This window comes from Myxine glutinosa, chromosome 4, assembly GCF_964187855.1.
Source record: "Myxine glutinosa chromosome 4, kmMyxGlut1.1, whole genome shotgun sequence".
NCBI classification, from domain to species: domain Eukaryota; kingdom Metazoa; phylum Chordata; class Myxini; order Myxiniformes; family Myxinidae; genus Myxine; species Myxine glutinosa.
In genome coordinates this window covers 42212038-42231374 of record NC_136264.1, presented here as the reverse complement: position 1 = coordinate 42231374, position 19337 = coordinate 42212038, and positions in this window count along the sequence as shown.

Below are 19337 nucleotides of genomic sequence, written 5' to 3'. Positions count from 1 at the left end.
GTAGTGATGGTGATGGATTTGAGAAGATGACCAAGGGAAAATGACAGGGTGAAAAGAGCAGAGAGAGGATGTGAAAGAGCAGCAGAGCAGGTTTTTAGGACATGTGAACTGATGCCGTCTGGTCCAGTAATGGAGTCAGAGTCGAGGGTTGAAAGAACCTTCTCTACCTTCTCGGGTCCAAAAATTCAAGGCTAAAGGTCGATATTAAACCTTTCAATCTAGAGGTATTGCATTTACTACTTTAAAGGATATTTGGGGGACAGCAGCCAAATGAAGAGGCCTACATACTGTATTTATAGTCAATAAACCGTTTTCATTAATGAACAGAAATACAATATATTTCCATAAGTATTGGGACAACAGACCCCAACTTGAAATGCCTCCTCCCAGCCTATGTGCGAGGTTTCCCACAGTGCAAAGCATCACGTGATTCATAAAGGCATCGTATTATATTGTAGCGGCTACCGCTGGGTTTTCACAATCGCCTTGCACCTATCAAGGACGCGGAGCGATCACCATGCCGGGCTCGTCCAGGACGCCCGGGCAGGCCCGCGCTCAACTTGCCAGGCCTCGGTCGGGACGCCCGGACATGCCCGGGCATGCCCGGGCAGGCTCGCCCTCAACTTGCCAGGCCGCAGCCAGGACGCTGGGCCACACACCCTCTCGCCTTTCCTGGGCAAACGCTCCGGGATAATATGTATATATATTGCTGCCCGATAAACGGGCTTTTCAGAGTGCCTGAGTGTTTGGTTTGATTAAAGCAACTCGGATGAATTCCAGCTTTTTGTCGCGTCCATTCTTCCGATCGACGTGGGAGCCCCAGCTCCTTCATTGGTGACCTACCGACATGGACACGGCAGTCGCCCTTAAACTGCCTACCTTCTGGGAGGCTCACGCGGCGGTTTGGTTCGCACAGGCGGATTCCCTGTTCGCCCTGCGAGGCATCACGGCCGACGACACCCGCTTCCACCATGTGGTAGCAGCGCTCGGTTCGGCCACCGCGGCCCGCGCCCTGAGCCTCCTCGAGAGCCCGCCAGCCGCTGACAAATACGGCACGATTAAGAAGCTTCTCCTCGACGCTTTCGCCCTCCCATCGGCGGAACGCGCACGGCGCCTGCTCGACCTGCCCGAGCTCGGCGACACGCGCCCTTCCGAGCGAATGGACTACATGCTTTCACTGCTCGGCGAGCACTCTCCGGCATTCCTGTTCCGGGAGCTGTTCCTCCGTCAGCTGCCTAACCCGGTACGCCTCGCCCTGGCAAGCACGACGATCACAGATCCCCGGGCCCTTGCCAGAGAAGCCGACAAGATCTCCGCCGCAGGACAGTGCATCGCAGCGGCGACATGGGACCCACCGACGTCCGACGCAACACCCATGGCGCCCGAGCACCCGGCACGGTCGACGACCGAACTGCCGACGCAATTGGCGGCCGCTACACCGAGCCGACCACCTCCAGCACGACGACCGGGGCCTCCACCTGACCAAGCGTGGTGTTACTATCATGCCAGGTTCGGACAGAAGGCCCGGACATGCCGACCCCCGTGCACCTTCGGCAGGCCGGGAAACGGCCGGGCCGGCGTTCATTACCAGCCATGAGCGCCGGCCACACGGGCAACTTACTGTTCATCACGGATAAAGCGTCTGGACGGCGCTTCCTGTGCGACACCGGCGCCCAACTGAGCATCATACCCGCCTCTGACCAGGACAGGCAATCCGTGGTTTGCGGCCCCTCCTTGGTTGCGGCCAACGGATCGACCATCCGCACCTTCGGCCCACGCAACGTCACCCTCTGCTTCGGCGGCCAACGCTTTGCTTGGACGTTTGTAACCGCAAACGTGCCCATGGCTCTGCTAGGCGCCGACTTCCTCTGCGCACACGGACTGCTGGTGGACGTCCAACGGCGTCGTTTAATCAACGCCGAAACCTTCAGCTCCCTGGTATGCACATTGAGCAGCTCCGCGCCAACCGAGCTGGCATGCGACGTCCAGGCGGCGAACGAGTTTGCTCGCCTGCTCAAGGAGTTCCCGGCCCTCACACGGCCGACGTTTTTGGCCGTCGCAGTACGGCATGGGATCGAGCACCACATACCAACCACGGGCCCGCCGGTCTACGCCAGGGCCCGCCGCCTCGACCCAGCCAAGCTCGCCGTGGCGAAGGCCGAATTCGACGCGTTGGAGCACCTCGGCATCGTGCGGCGCTCCGATAGCGTGTGGGCCTCGCCACTGCACATCGTGCCAAAGCCGGGGGGTGGATGGCGCCCGTGTGGCGACCACCGCCGTCTCAATGACGCTACGACCCCCGACAGGTACCCGATCCCGCATATCCAAGACTTCTCCGCCCGTCTGGCGGGACGGGTCATTTTTTCGAAAATTGATCTCATACGGGGATATCACCAGGTACCTGTCAGGGTGGCCGACGTCCCTAAAACGGCAGTCATCACGCCGTTCGGCTTATTCGAATTCTTGCGGATGCCGTTTGGTCTCAAGAACGCGGCTCAGGCGTTCCAGCACTTGATGGACGGCGTGCTGTGTGACCTGCCGTTCCTTTTCGTTTACCTGGACGACATCCTCGTCGCCAGCACGTCCCGGGCCGAGCACCTCCTCCACCTCCGAACACTGTTCGGGTGCCTCAGCAAGCACGGCCTCATCGTCAACCCGGCCAAATGCCACTTCGGCACGACGGCCGTTGATTTTTTGGGCCACCACATCACCAAGAACGGGGCCGTGCCGCTGCCAACCAAGGTCGAGGCCATCACCACGTTCCCGCGTCCCCGCACCATAAAGGCCCTGCAGGAATTCCTGGGAATGGTGAATTTTTATCACCGCTTCATGTCCCGCGCTGCTCAACTCATGCGGCCCCTCTACGAAGCCCTCCGGGGCAAGCCGGCCAAGCACGACATCGCCTGGTCCGCAGCAATGGATGCGGCCTTCCAAAGCTCAAAGCGGGCCCTCGCCGACGCAACACTGCTCGCTCACCCGGTGCTCAACGCTCCCATCGCCCTCACCACGGATGCCTCCGACTACGCGGTGGGCGCCGTACATGAGCAATGGGTGAACGGGGTTTGGCAGCCACTCGCTTTTTTCAGCCGGCAGCTCCGGCCGAACGAGCTCAAATACAGCATGTTTGACCGGGAGCTCCTCGGTCTACACCTGGCCGTCCGCCATTTCCGCCACCTCCTGGAGGGCCGACCTTTCACGGCGTTCGTCGACCACAAGCCGTTGGTTTACGCCATGGCCAAGGTCACGGAGCCGTGGTCGGCCCGCCAACAGCGCCACCTCTCCGCCGTGTCGGAGTTTACCACGGACATCCGGCACGTCGCCGGAAAAAACGCCGTGGCCGACTGTCTTTCCCGGGCCAGCGCGAACGCGGTCCACCTGGGCATGGACTTTGCGCTTATGGCGGCGGACCAAACCACCGACACCACGGTGCAAGCCCTCCGGGCGGCGGACACGGGCCTCCGCCTGGCCGACATCCCCTTCGCGGACACTGTCCTGCTCTGCGACGTCTCCCAAGGCCAGCCTCGCCCCATCGTGCCCGTCACCTGGCAACGCCGCATCTTCGCCTCCCTTCACGGCCTTTCCCACCCGGGCCGGAAAGCTTCCCAGAAGCTGGTGTCGGCGCGATTCGTCTGGCACGGCCTTCGTCGGGACGTCCGCGATTGGACCAGCACCTGCACGGCCTGCCAACGGGCCAAGGTCCACCGACACACCCAGGCCCCGCTGGCACCTTTCACCGTGCCCGAACGACGTTTCGACCACGTCAACGTGGATCTGGTGGGCCCCCTCCCCCCGTCACGGGGGTTCACACACCTGCTCACCATGGTGGACAGGACCACCAGGTGGCCGGAGGCCGTTCCCCTCGTCTCCACCACCACCGCCGACGTGGCGCAGGCTTTCATCGCCACCTGGGTCGCCCGCTTCGGCGCACCGGCGGACATCTCATCAGACCGCGGACCACAGTTCACCTCCGAGCTGTGGGGCGCGGTCGCCCGCAACCTGGGGGTCAAGCTCCACCGTACTACGGCCCACCACCCCCAAGCAAACGGGTTGTGCGAGCGATTCCACCGCTCCATGAAGGCCGCGCTCATGGCCGGCCTTCAAGACGGCGGTTGGGCCGACCGGCTGCCGTGGGTCCTTTTGGGCCTCCGCACGGCCCCCAAGGAGGACCTCGAGGCATCCACCGCCGAGCTTGTCTATGGCCAGGCGCTACGCGTCCCGGGCGAATTCGTGCCCGACGCTACCAGTCCCTGGTCCGCAGCTCACCAGCGCTCGGACCTCCAGGAGGCCGCCCGACGGTTTGCCCCCGTGCCAACATCCCACCACGGTGACCCCCAGTCCTACGTCCCCCCAGCACTTCGCACAGCGGAGTATGTTTTTGTGCGTCACGACGCACATCGGGGGCCACACCGGCCGCCGTACGACGGGCCCTTCCGGGTGCTGCGACGGGACGACAAGTCGTTCGTCATCGACATCGGCGGCAGGTCGGACCGGATTGCGGTGGACCGCCTCAAGCCGGCGCACGTGGACGTCGACCACCCACCACGGGTGGCCCTTCCGCCGCGGCGAGGCCGCCCCCCGTCCACGGTGCCCCCCCCCCCACTCGACCGCCCACCACCACACCGGACCCCCTCCCACGACCCGCCAGGGGTCGCTTCGGCCGGGTCATCAGGACCCCCCTCAAATTGACCCTGCCGGTGCAAGTCGATTCTGGGGGGACGTGTGTAGCGGCTACCGCTGGGTTTTCACAATCGCCTTGCACCTATCAAGGACGCGGAGCGATCACCATGCCGGGCTCGTCCAGGACGCCCGGGCAGGCTCGCCCTCAACTTGCCAGGCCGCAGCCAGGACGCTGGGCCACGCCCCCTCTCGCCTTTCCTGGGCAAACGCTCCGGGATAATATGTATATATATTGCTGCCCGATAAACGGGCTTTTCAGAGTGCCTGAGTGTTTGGTTTGATTAAAGCAACTCGGATGAATTCCAGCTTTTTGTCGCGTCCATTCTTCCGATCGACGTGGGAGCCCCAGCTCCTTCAATATGACCTTTTAGACAATACTGCAATACAGGTTTTGATTCAATCCTATGGTGAGGGCCCTCACAACTACCCCTATGACAACTCCTCTTCACAGACCATGCGAAATTCGTCCGTCCAGAGGGAAGCCAATAGCCGCACCGGTGAGGTTTGCTAGCAATGAGCCACCAAAATATTTGCCTTCACAGACTCGGGAATGTCCACCATTTGTCTTTCTCTCCAAAATAATATACCGTGATGTCGTCACCGTGATGACTGGCATTTTTTTTTTTTTTTAGAGGATCTAAGGTTCGTCGTGGAGCAGCAAAACAGATGTCTCACACGCATGGACATACAGACGACGAGACAAACACAGCCACTGAGCTTTGGGGAAGTGCCGTCACTTCCTGGGGTACTCTGGTTACCAGTGACGTCACAACAATGGCGCTACCTTCCCACCGCACTCAGCGGGGCATTTCCTGATGAGAAATTTCCTCCTCCCCATAGACACCAACCAATGGGGATTGTCCGTGCTCTTAACCTTTTAAATGCTGAACGTCAAGCAAGGCTCTTCCACGAGCCGTGATCATGCGTACAAAAAAAGGCTTTGGTATGACTAGGCCGGGGTTTGAACCGCAATTTTTACCTCAGCACAAACCTTCAAAAGAAGGAATATTTATGTAACCAAATAGACACAAAAAATGTCCAAACAAAAAAAAGAAAATGTCTAGGTTGGACAGCGTACAGGCAATCAGCGTGGGAAGAAGACAAGAGTGAATTCAAAAGACTTAGAAATTACCTTCGGAAAGAAATGCGGAAATGAAGACTGGGCTGTGTTCCTATAGCAGGTGGCTTGCTTACCGCTCGCCAAGCGGCTCGCTTGATGCGGAGTGGAGCATTTGGCAAGATGGCGGCCTCCAATGTAAACAATGCTATCGTGGAACTTGAACAAATGCTGTCCAGGCTGTTGTTTTCAGTTTTACTCTGTCCTCGTGTGACAACAACTTCCCCAAACGAATTGATGCCTGATTAAAGGTAGAGTTGTAGTCACCACATATTCTCACTGAACCATCCGGCTTCAAAACAGGAACAACTGAAGCGGTCAACTTTGAATACTTCACCCTCTAAACCAGGCCCTCAGACTCTAAGTGGTCAAGTTCAGAGTCAATCTTCTGCTTCAGAGCAAATGCCACTTGTCTGGTCTGGCCTTCAAAAATTTGGGGTTATAGTCTGCCTTGGCATACAATGTAGCTTTCACGGCAACAACCCAACCTTTAACCCCAACAAATAACTCCTGATAATCAGCTAACACTGCCGCCTCTGGGCGACTATGCATCGTGATCTGTTTGATATCCACCCAGTTCAAGTTCAGCTGTTCAATCCAGGTACTGCCCAATAAACTGGGCCCACTCTGAGTCACCACCACTCGCAATGATTGTTGCTGGCTTCGATGTCTCACTGTGACAACAGCCTCCTCTACCCAAAAGACTGTTTCACCAGTGAACGTCTTAATAGTATGGGGAGAACGAAGCATTGGTGGTCTATTTTCCAGACAATCATACACCTTCTGGCTGATGATAGAGCATGATGCTCCCGTATCTATCTCCATGTCATCTTTGGTCCCTTCAATGTCAACTGTGCATGTCAAAGTTCCATAACTGGATGTGTGATAGAGTGTATCGTACTCCACGTTACCACGTTACACTGAGGAGTGATCTCCATACCCGGATGTCTCCGATTCTGGTGCGACCACATCCATTGAATAATCCAGAAAATGGACTCTAGACTTCGGTTGAGTTACTCCCCGCCGATTGGAGGTCACCTTCTTACCACAACGTCTCGCGATGTGATCCATTTTACCACAACGAAGACACGATTCGGTTTTAAATCGGCATCTGTTGGGGCATGTTTTCCACCACATCGCCAACAGTTGACGGTCTTCGATGGCACAAGCGACATCTGGATTGCACTCAAAGATTGCTTCTCCTCAGAATCTTTGCGAATCACAGCAGCTCCACTTCTGGCTGATTCATGGGCCAATGATTTGTCAACCACCGGCATCTTTAACGCAAGTCCGTCAGTTTACAACAGCCTGCACTTCAGGCTTTTATTACTCACCCTTACTATAACGCACCAGAACAGATCAGGACACAACATACCAATGGGAACAGCAGGAGAAAGGGGAAACGCCAATCGCAAGGAGAAGGTAGACGGAGACGTGCAAACAAGGGATGCAGGTAGGGGAGAATGCAATGGGTGGACAAGAAGGATACAAAAGCAAAATTTTGAGAGGGGTGAATGCATACGTATTGGCTCCCACAACCAACAACAAAATGGTGCGTATTGTTGGGGCCATGGAAATTTGACGCCTAAGCATTCAAAGACACATAGGAGTTCCTCGAATTAGATATTTCTTTAATTTGTTTGTAGATAGATTTCCTTGCCCTTTGTCCAGGAGATTTGTGGAGGGGGAGGGGGGGGGGGGGGATGCGTTGTGAGATTAGCATGATTCATTCCCAGTGTAATTTCCCCCGACTTTCCAACTTTTAGTCGATCAAATCCATCTTTTGATACATACCTCTTTGATCCCTCTTTAATCCATCCATCTTCCCATCCATCGCTGTCCCTCACCCTTCGCTTCCTGCAAACTGACTCCTCACGATCCTTCCCTCTTTACCTTTCAAATCCTGTAATCCCCATGGGAAACTTCCCTCGCTTAACCTAAGTCCATCCGTTCATTCATTCCCGATCATTCCTCCATCTCAAACCCTTTGTCCTTTTGCCTCCCAACCTCCACTGCACACCGTGTCCTCAGAACCACCCCCCACACTCCCCCCCCCCCCCCCAACATTTCACTTGATATTCAAAACCTTGAACCTTTCATCACTGAGTCGGTCTCCCACATATCCCGAACCACCCTGGTAATTCCATACGAATAAACCCTTCAGCGTGTGCAAGTAACCGTCAATATAAATTGCTGTCCTTCCTTCTTCCCTGAAAAAACCCTCCATTTCAACATACATGATGAAACATTACAGAATAGGGATTGCAGCGCTAAGACAAGAGGGCGCTATATCCACCGAAGACTCTTCCAGAAAGAGTATCCACTTAGTAAGGGCATTTTATGAGATATTTCACAAATCTGTTAACTAAATTGTAACCCAAAAATTTCTTCACCAATATGTTTGTAAAGGTGTGTAATAACATGTGTTAAAATGTTGAAGTTCAACTCCCGTGGGAAACCCAGAAAAAAAGCTGTTGAATTCGGGTACCGAAAAATTATTTTCGAGAATTTTTATTTTTTTTAATCGACCCTTAAGTAACTTATGAGGGGTCAAATAAGGGTTTTTCATGATTCTGAGTTGATTGTTAACATTTATATTTTCACTTTTACATTTACACACAAAGTAGCTTTTATTTCACATACATATATAATACTCAAGAGTTATTTCTCATTCACAATGTCAGAAGTTTCAACAGTCATTGTCTATGTCTTCTTCAGACTCAACAACATCATGACTGCAGTTTCTGCATGTAATGCCATTACAGACTCCACAGGCCGAGATGCACGTGACCCCATTCTTTTTGCAGCTGCATCGCCGGTTGCTGCAATCTCCATGACAATTACAGCTCGTGAACTGCAATAGCTCCTCAGGAACCGTGGGGTCCAGTGTTGGAACTGGCTCATACCCATGCACACCTATTGTCCGTCCATAGTCACTGGGGTTCAGAGACATGCTCTGTAGAAGGATCCAGTCCCGGGATCCTCAAGCGCAGCATTGATCCTCAAGCGCAGCATCAACCGCAACCTCATCATTGATCTGTTCATCGGTTTCCTCCACAATGGTGTCAAGAGTGCCAGAAGTATCTGGAACATCATCTCCACTCCTACTATTAAGGAAGCAGTATTTGTAGTTTTGTGTCTCCGTGTAAGACTCAGTGTATCCCAGCCGGTGGAACTTGTTGAGCATCCATTTTGACCCAAATCTATGATCAAGTTGTATGGCAAGCCCCATTTGGTGTGGCAATACTCCAGACCGAGGTCGACAGGCCTTAATAAAATTCTGCCCCCAAACGGCAACTCTTTCGTCTGTCTTGACAATCGGTCTCAAGAACATCTGAAGGCTTGCAGGAACAAGTGTCAGCTGACTATCGATGTCAGTCAGACTGTGTGTGGTGGGGTATGACTTTGGACCTAAATCAATCAAGGCAATATCATTGGATATGAACTTGAGTGCCGTCTTTATGATCTGAGTCTTCTCATCTCCATGGTCAAGATTAGCATGATGCGCTCGCAGAATATTGTCGGTGCCATCTTTGAGACAGAGTACATCTGCCCTTCTTTTCTGTGTTGTGAAATACAAGGTGTCTTCGTATTTCTCTAGAAGTTTTATCTTTAGCCAATGCTTTGAATAAGAAAGGCTCTTCTCTGGTGACTGATCAAACTCCTGCAGCTTTTCATGGACTTGGTCCATGTTCATTACCCCATGCTCTAATTCTGAGTCTAACCATTCGCAGAATTCAATAAAAACTGCCTCTCGCTCCTCATCAATACTCCTCTGTCCTCTCTTCCTTTTTCCTTCCTCATCAGTCTTGGACAAACTGTCACCTCTCGCAAACATAAGTTTGCATCGCAAATGGTACAGTGTTTCTTCTGCTACCAAGTCGTTGATCCCTTCCAGGCGTCCAGTGACTTCAGTGCCCCAGTCATCCCCGCGACTCCGTGCTGTCTTCAGCAAGCTTGCCTTCAGTGTATCTGCAGTCAAATTATCTGGCACTCTGTATTTCTTTCTAGCTTGTGCTGGATTATTTTTGTAGAGCTGGGCTAGTTGGTTGCAAAGAATGCATACATCCTTATACAGGAGGTCAACTGACTGTGATCTTCTAGAACTGCAGCCAGTTGATGAACTGAACTCACAAGTAGTGCGTCTTCTCTTCAACTTTGATGACTCTTTCTCTGCCTTTGATGCTTGAGCTGACTTCTTGGTGGTTGCAACAAAGTTGTTGTACAGATCATTTTTACACTTCTGGTGGTACCTCAGTTTTCCTTCCTTTTGAGCCTCCTTCATACGTTCCACAACAGTAACATTTTCGACAGTTTCTGCTTGTTTCAATAAAGTTGAGTATCCCTTTGGAGTTGCCTGTATGAGCCTTTCAGCTGGTGTATCCGAGCGTGCACAGATGAAGCAATTGAGCACAGGTGGAGTAACGTCTTCATCCATATTGCTAGACTCCATGTCCTGCAAAGTAGAAAATGAGATATATTTAGAAATTATTTTTCCACAAAGGAGTGTCTGTGGTGAAATAGAAATGTTAACAATCAACTCAGAATCATGAAAAACCCTTATTTGACCCCTCATAAGTTACTTAAGGGCCGATTTAAAAAAATAAAAATTCTCGAAAATAATTTTTCGGTACCCGAATTCAACAGCTTTTTTTCTGGGTTTCCCACGGGAGTTGAACTTCAACATTTTAACACATGTTATTACACACCTTTACAAACATATTGGTGAAGAAATTTTTTGGTAACAATTTAGTTAACAGATTTTCATATGTTTCCCTTACTAACTCCTCAGTAGTGGTGGATCATTATGGAAGACATTCAAAGGTTCAAAGAGCCGGCAACCAATGGGGATGTGGCACAGGCAGGAGGACAAAGAGCCGTGACCATGCTCGGTTCCAGCAGCAATAAAAGGCCGGAGCAACAGAGCAATCTCTCTCTCTCTCTCTCTCTCTCTCTCTCTCTCTCTCTCTCTCTCTCTCTCTCTCTCTCGCCCCCTGCTGGCCGTTTGTGGTGGGTGTGGCGTCATGGCGGCTGTGAGCAACTGCTCTGTGGTGTAGTGAGTTCTTTGCGAGTTTTCCTTCTCTCCTGCCCTCCCCTGCCCCCCCCCTCCCTCTCCTTCCTATCCTGTGTACTTTGGCATTTTGTTTTTCATCCGTTCTACACCTTTGTCTTCGAGAGAGAGAGGATTGAGAGCGGGCCCGTTTTGGGTGCGGCCTACTGGCTTCGACGGCGTTTTGTAAGCCATTTTTGTGCTTATAATGCACGTTTATTACTTACTTTAGTTTGATTATTTTGGTTTGTAACCTTCTTGTCCGGTTCGGACAAGTGGGGGTGTTGAATTCGCTGGTATGGCAAATGCACGCTCTCGGTTAGAGGCGTTCGATAGCCTAACGAGGAAGCATGCATTTGTGTGTGTTCCACCAGAAGGAGTCCTCACTGAGGATGTGGTACTCGCAGTGGGGAAAATAATCGGGTGCGAGCATGTCCGAGCTGCCTCACGAATGAATCAAAAAGTTGTTATCTTCCTGTCCGAAGAAAACTTTGTTCATGACGTCGTGAGTGCAGGTTTAGCCACAGAAGGTGGTGTGTTTATGTTAGCGTCCCCCATGGATACTCCAGCGATGAAAATCGTTGTATCAAACGTACCACCTTTTATACCAAACGACAAACTAATGTCAGTCCTTTCTCGTTATGGAACAGCTGTGTCAAGAATGTCCATGATCCCTCTGAAGAGCCGAGACGAGAGGATAAAACACGTAATGAGTTTCCGTCGCCAAGTTTACATGGTACTTCCCGATCGTGGTGATGATACAGGGTTAAATATTTCATTTAAAGTAAAATCCGACGATCGGGAGTATCAAATGTACGCCTCGTCAGCCTCACTAACGTGTTTTCACTGTGGAGCCTTTGGTCACGTTAAACGTTCTTGTCCCAAGGTTTCGTGTTCAAAGTGTGGGGAAAATGGCCACGCATACACCGATTGTAAAAAGGATAATACTCGTGTTTCTATTCAACCGATTGGAGTTAATCCTGTGAGTGTGCCGGTTCCTGCTGTTCCCTCCTGCAGTGAGACGAACAATAGCAGCATCGATGCGCATATCCCGAGTCCAAAAAACGATCGCACTTCACTTCCTGTCACGGAAACCGAAACGACCCCAACGCGCACAACCCTTGCTGCGATTCCCTCATGTAGTGAAGGAATGGAGGAGGACCCTATTATTGGTTCTAAAAAACGAAGGGCGTCGGTTGATAATTTTTCTACCAGTAATCCAAAAAAGGTGGTATTGGAGAAGGCCAGTGTAGCTGAACACACACCTCAATGTGTTCCTAATGCTTCCATCGGGTTTGAAAAAAGGGATGGTGAATCCGGTGCTGCAACTGAGGATAATATGTCTGAAGGTTCGTGTACAAACTCTGTGGATGCAAATTGCTATAGGGGTGAAACAAGTTGCAATGCTGAACACGTTGATAAACCCTCGAACGAACCATTACGATCATTGACATCAGTCACTGTGAACGAGCAGACAGTGACTGACTCATCCCTCTGCAGTGCTGCTCTACCGATGCAGATTCAAAACTGTGTTACCGAGTCGTTCATCGATTCGGTAGATTGTGCTCCACAAGAGGATGAAACTGAGGCTTCAACTTCTGACGAGCACAAATATCACCAGGGCATCGTGGATTGCACAGTGGAGCTCTCCAGCGAATCCCCAGAGATACTGACAATTCCCATAGTGACCACGGAGGCCGACATCCTCGATCCTGGAGGGACCTTGTCAGACTTGTCGGAATCTGATGAGGATGAGGAGGTGCCTGAGTTGTCTCAGTCTCAGTTGAGTCAGCCAATGATATCTCCTCAACTCGTACTCTCCTTTTTGAATGAAACCTACAGACAGCGAAATGTAGTTATCAGGGATACATTTCCCGATTTAGGTTCATTTATTCAATCAGCAAAGGAAATAACAAGAAAGGGCAAGGATTTTCCACTAACAAGGTCACAATTTCACCGACTCAGGAAATTTATTACAAAAGCCAGTCTTGAGATTTCGCAACACCCAATCAAACCCTTTGATAAGGAATGAAGCAAATTACCTTTGGCACCTTGAACATTAATGGTGGAGGTGCAAACCCAAACCGCCAAGCTCAAGTGCAAAGTTTGTTTCGGCGCAAAAACGTCGATGTACTTTTACTGCAGGAAACGCACATCACCCAAAACGTAGAATATGATTGGTGTCGCGTTTTTGGGGGACAGTGCTTTTTTAGCAACCTGTCTTCCCTTTCGGCAGGTGTTGCGTTCGTACTTCGACCAGGGCTAGTACCTGAGTCAATCCTCTTCCAGGAGATCATTAAAGGCCGATTCAGCTCTCTTGAACTGGAGGTTAATAACTTCCATTTCACATTATTCAATGTGTACGCACCAAGTGAGAGCACAGAACGGAAAGCTTTTTTTGCGTCTGTGATTAATCACCTGCAGACAGTTGACCTAAACCAATGTACGTGTATCGGGGGTGATTTTAACTGTACCTTTGAACCTGTAATGGACAGGAACTCGGCAGAACCTCATCCCGAATCATGTATTGATTTATCCCTTTTCCTCTCTCGGGTGGGTTTGCTAGATGTATGGAGGGTACTTTTCCCCAATGAACCTCAGTTCACCTGGAGCCGCATCACCAGAGGAAGAGTGTCCTTCGCGAGACTCGACCGATGGTATATAAACTCACCCTTTAGAAACGCTATAGTCTCTCCAGATTATTTTCCGTCAATATTTTCAGACCATCATCTAGTAATCATGGGGTTTCTTTTTCCTCAGTCAATAAATAAAAGTGCATACTGGAAATTTAATACTAGTCTTCTAGAAGATGGTCTATTTAAAGAAGCCTTCCAAGTTTTCTGGGCTAATCAAATCCAAAGAAAGCCCTCTTTTTCTTCTGTTAATCTTTGGTGGGACAATACGAAAGCCCAGATTCGGGTGTTTTGTCAACAGTTCAGAGCTAACATTACAAATGTGAAGAATATAACAATGACTTGTTTGGAGGCTGACATTGTACAGCTCGAAGGTAAACTTGCTAAAAATAATAATGCAAGAAACTTCCAGTTATTATTAGAAAAGAAGACTCAGTTGAGAGAGTTAATCCAGGAGAAAGCAGCAGGGTTGTTGCTCAGACTAAGGGTTAAGAACTTAAAGGTTTTAGATACCCCTAGTAAAGCCTTTTTTCGTCTGGACTCTGTCAGCAAAGCACCCAAGAACATCTTTTCGGTAATTAATCCTGGCGGAACTGTCGTTGTTAATCCCAGAGACAGACGGTTATGTGTTCAGGACTTCTTTTCCAAACTGTTTTCAAAACAGGTCGTTTGTGAGGAAACAATGAGACTTTTAACCTCTCACCTATCCTCGTTAACCGAGTCCCAGCGGCTGGATATGGACTCGCCAATTGCGCTCGAGGAGTTAACGCAAGCCCTGGCTGGAATGGACTCGGGAAGAGCCCCTGGAATCGATGGTCTGCCGGCTGAATTCTATGTGGAATTTTGGGAACTATTAGGTCCAGAACTGATGCATGTTCTTGAATCATCACTGACTCAAGGAGAATTGCCTTTAAGTATGAGAAGAGCGGTGATGTCCCTTCTTCCAAAGGCTGGTGATTTGCGACAAATGAAGAATTGGAGACCTGTTTCTCTACTATGCACTGATTATAAAATCCTTTCAAAAGTTCTGGCGAATCGAGCTAAAAGGGTAATTGGCGATTTGGTTCACCCTGATCAGAGTTATTGCATTCCAGGTAGATCTATGTATGATAACATATTTTTCATTAGAGATCTCATAGATGGCAACTGTGTGCAGAATGATTTTGGTATAATTTTTCTTGATTTGGAAAAGGCTTTTGATAGCATCGATCATGTCTTTTTAAATCATGTGCTTGAAGCCTGTGGATTTGGAGATAATTTCAGAACTTATATTGCTTTATTGTACAACAATATATTCAGCTTAGTTAAGGTGAACAATGAGCTTTGTTCTCCCATACAGGTTCAAAGGGGGGTAAGGCAAGGTTGCCCCGTCTCCGGCTTACTGTTCACCCTTGTAATGGAATCACTTCTCGTGTTACTAAGGAATAACGTTTCTGGAATGAGTATATCTCCTAATCATCCTCCAGTTGTTGTATCGGCGTATGCTGATGATGTCGCAATCATTGTTAAAAACAATAACGACATTGCAGCTCTGGCTAAGTGCCTACATTTGTTTGGTTTAGCTTCCTCGTTGAAGTGCAACTGGGAAAAGAGCAAAGCGCTATGGGTTCCCTCTGTCAGGGACAGCGCATCTGGAATGGCGCAAGACCCGCCAATACACCTTCCTGCAAGTTTAAAGTGGGTGGATGGAGGTGTTCGCTATCTGGGAGTGTTCCTTGGATCCCCACAGTACAGCCAGAAAAACTGGGAAGGTGTCGCTGAACGCGTAAAGAAGAGATTGAGCAGATGGAGGAGAGCCCTGCCTCACCTTTCGTACAAGGGCCGAGTTTTGGTAGTCAAGAACCTCGTCGCCTCCTTCCTGTGGCACAGATTCATCTGCCTGCAACCACCAGAAGGCTTGGTGAAGGAAGTGCAAAGACAACTGTTGGAGTTCTTTTGGGGAGGGCATCACTGGTTACGGCCAAACGTTGTATGCCGTCCATTGGCCGAAGGTGGCCAGAGTATGGTCGACATCAGGAGCCGCATAATGGCCTTTCGGCTATGCACTGTGCAAAAACTTTTGGCGAAGGAACAACTACCAAACCATGTTTTGGCCACCCACATTTTGCGGCAAGCTGGTGGGCTGGGATATGGCCGCGAATGTTTCTTGGTCCAGCTTCAACAAGTTGACACATCTCCTCTTCCTGTTTTTTATCAGAGTGTGTTGAATGCGTGGCAGAACCTCACTGTGTGCCGTCAAGAAGACATCTACGATATTCATATGTTTGCACAAGAGCCTCTGTTCTGCAATCGGCTTTTCCCAAACATACCCAAAAGTAGGGACCTCTGCCAGCATTTCATAACTGCCGGCATCACAAAAGTATGGCACCTCCGGCAAGTTGCAGGTTGCGGGTGGAAATCAGCTCGAGAAGTAGCCGAGCTAGCAGGAATTCGGTCCGAAAGAGTGACTGCAAAAGTGGTGAGAGAGGTGATACGAATAGGGGTACGGCTGAGAGTATGCTGGTCCCACGAGCTCGAACCATTGCACGATGAGTGGATTTTTCCTGGGTTACTGGTGCACTTCAAGTTGGAAGACCTACCCCCGGTTAGCATGGGGATAAGCCCCTTTCAAGAAACCAGCAGTAAAGAGCTATACAAATCATGTGTCAAGTTACTGCTGGGGGATACGCCACTAAATGGAGTAATCCGGTGGAAGAAACTGTTGCCTGTGGGACCCCCCTCTGAACCTGTATGGAACTCTATGTATAGCAAGCTCATAAAGTAAAAGATCTGGTGATCTCCAATGGAGACTGATCCACTGGATAGTCCCCTCCAATAAGTTAATCAGCCATTTCTCTCCTACATCCACATGTTGCCCATTCTGCATATGCACGGAGGACGTGTTCCACGCCTTCATTAATTGTGTGAGATTGGTTCCTTTGTTTCGGTGCTTGAATCTTGTAGCACACAGAATGAGGGTTGGTTTCTCGTTGCGTTCTTTTATTTTCGGCTTAATGCCAAGCAAGCAAGGAGAATATGTTAATGAGGTTTCTGGTCGCAACAGCCAAGCTGGCAATATATCTCTCAAGAAGGGAGAAATTGAACGGAAAACCTGCCGGGGAATGCAATGTAATGTTGTTTTTCAATGCCCTTGTGTCAGCAAGACTTAAACTAGAGTTTTTTTTCTATAAAGATGCAAACAATCTTGATGAATTCGCCAATACTTGGTGTCATGAAGGGTTGTGCGAGGTTCGTGAGAACCAACTGGTAATGTTTTTGTAGGTTGCATAAAGTGAATGGTTTATTTTGGCAAATTGTGTGCCGTGATACCTCTGTTACCTTTTCATTTCATTGCTTTTTCTTGCATTTTTGATTGGTGTAAAGATATAAATACATTTTTGTACTATTTTGATAATAAAAAGACTTCAAAAGTCAAAGTCTCTCTCTCTCTCTTCTCTCTCTCTCTCTCTCCTCTCTCTCTCTCTCTCTCTCTCTCTCTCTCTCTCTCTCTCTCTCTCTCTCTCCTCTCTCTCTCTCTCTCTCTCTCTCTCTCTCTCTCTCTCTCTCTCTCTCTCTCTCTCTCTCTCTCTCTCTCTCTCTCTCTCTCTCTCTCTCTCTCTCTCTCTCTCTCTCTCTCTCTCTCTCTCTCCCTCTCTCTCTCTCTCCTCTCTCATTTACCAAGCTCTCCTTGCCCCAGCCGGCACTGATGTCCTCTTGTTCGGACCGCGAGAGCCGCCAGGGGAAGTTGGTGTGCCACGTGATGCATGAGTTTGCACAAGCTTGCACCAGTCTTTACGAAGCCTGCACGGGTGTGCTGCGACACTGTGAGAGGTTGCCTGGACCTCTGCCATTGCCTAGCTGGACCCAGAGAGACACAGCCATTCCTGCCTGCTAGAAACACACTACAAATGACACACATCGACACTCCTGATAAATGCGAGGCTCTATAAAAGGCTCTATAAATGCCATGAAACTCTATAAACAGCGCGAGGCTCCAAAAATGCCCCGAGACTCGATAAATGCCGCAAGACTCTATAAACGCCACGAGGCTCGATAAACGCCGCGAGGCTCTATGAATTCCACGAGGCTCTATAAATGCCACGAGGCTCTATAAACGCCATGAGGCTCTATAAACGCCGCAAGGCTCTATAAACGCCACGAAACTCTACACATGCCGCGAGGCTCGATAAATGCCACAAGACTCTATAAATGCCGCGAAACTCCACACATGCTGTGGGACTCTATATATGCCGAGAAGCTCTATAAACGCCGCGAGGCTCAATAAATTCTGCAAGGCTCTATAAATGCCGTGAGACTCTATAAACGCCACAATACGCTATAAATGCCACGAAATACTACACATGCCGTGAGACTCTATATATGCCGTGTGGCTCTATAAATGCTGCGAGGCTCGATAAATGCCAAGAGACTCTATAAATGCCGCGAGGCTCGATAAATGTCGCGAGGCTCTATAAATGCTGTGAGGCTCTATAAATGCCACGAAACTCTACAAATGCTGTGAGACTCTATATATGCCGTAAGGCTCTATAAATGCCGTGAGGCTCGATAAATGCCACGAGACTCTATAAACGCCGCGAGGCTCGACAAATACCACGAGACTCTATAAATGCCGCGAGGCTCTATAAATGCCGCGAGGCTCGTTAAATGCCGTCAGACTCTATGAATGCGGTCAGGCTCTACACATGCCACGAGGCTCGATAAATGCCATCAGACTCTATAAACGCCGCAAGGCTCGGTAAATGCCACGAGACTCTACAAATGCCACGAGACTCCATAAATGTCGCGAGGCTCTATAAATGCCGCAAGGCTCTATAAATGCCATGAGGCTCGATAAATGCCATCAGACTCCATAAATGCCATCGGCCTCTATACATGTTGCGAGGCTCAATAAATGCCGTCAGACTCTATAAACGCCGCTAGGCTCGATAAATGCCACGAGACTCTATAAATGCCACGAGACTCTATAAATGCCGCAAAACGCAACACGTCCTCTTAGACTCTACATGTGCCGCGAGGCTCTATAAATGCCGTGAGGCTCTATATATGCCGCAAGGCTCGATACATGCCGTGAGGCTCTATACACGCCGTGAGGCTCTATACACGCCGTGAGACTCTGCACATGCCGTGAGACTCTATATATGCAGCGAAACTCTACAAACGCTGTGAGGATCTATACACGCCACGAGGCTCAATACACGCCACGAGGCTCTATGCACGCCGCGAGACTCTATACACACCGCAAAACTCAATAAACGCTGCGAGGATCTATACACACAGTGAGGTTCCATACACGCCGCAAGGCTATATACACGCCACGAGGCTCGATAAACGCTGTGAGGCCCTATAAATACCACGAGGCTCGATACATGCTGCAAGGCTCTAAACATGCTGCGAGGCTCGATAAATGCCGCGAGACTCTACACATGCTGTGAGGCTTTATACATGCCGCGAGGCTCAATAAACCCTGCGAGGCTCTATAAATGCCGCGAGACTCTACACATGCTGTGAGGCTCTATACACACCGTGAGGCTCGATAAACGCCGCGGGGCTCTATAAATGCCGTGAGACTCTACACACGCCGTGAGGCTCTATACACGCCGCAAGGCTCTATACACGCCGCGAGGCTCGATAAACACCGCGAGGCTCTATAAATACCGTGAGGCTCTATAAATGCCGCGAGGTCCTATACACGTCACGAGGCTCGATAAACGCTGCGAGGCTCTATAAATGCTGCAAGGCTCTATACATGCCGCGAGGCTCGATAAACGCCGAGAGGATCTATACACGCCGCGAAACTCTACACATGCCGTGAGACTCTACATATGCTGCAAAACTCTATAAACACAGTGAGGCTCTATAA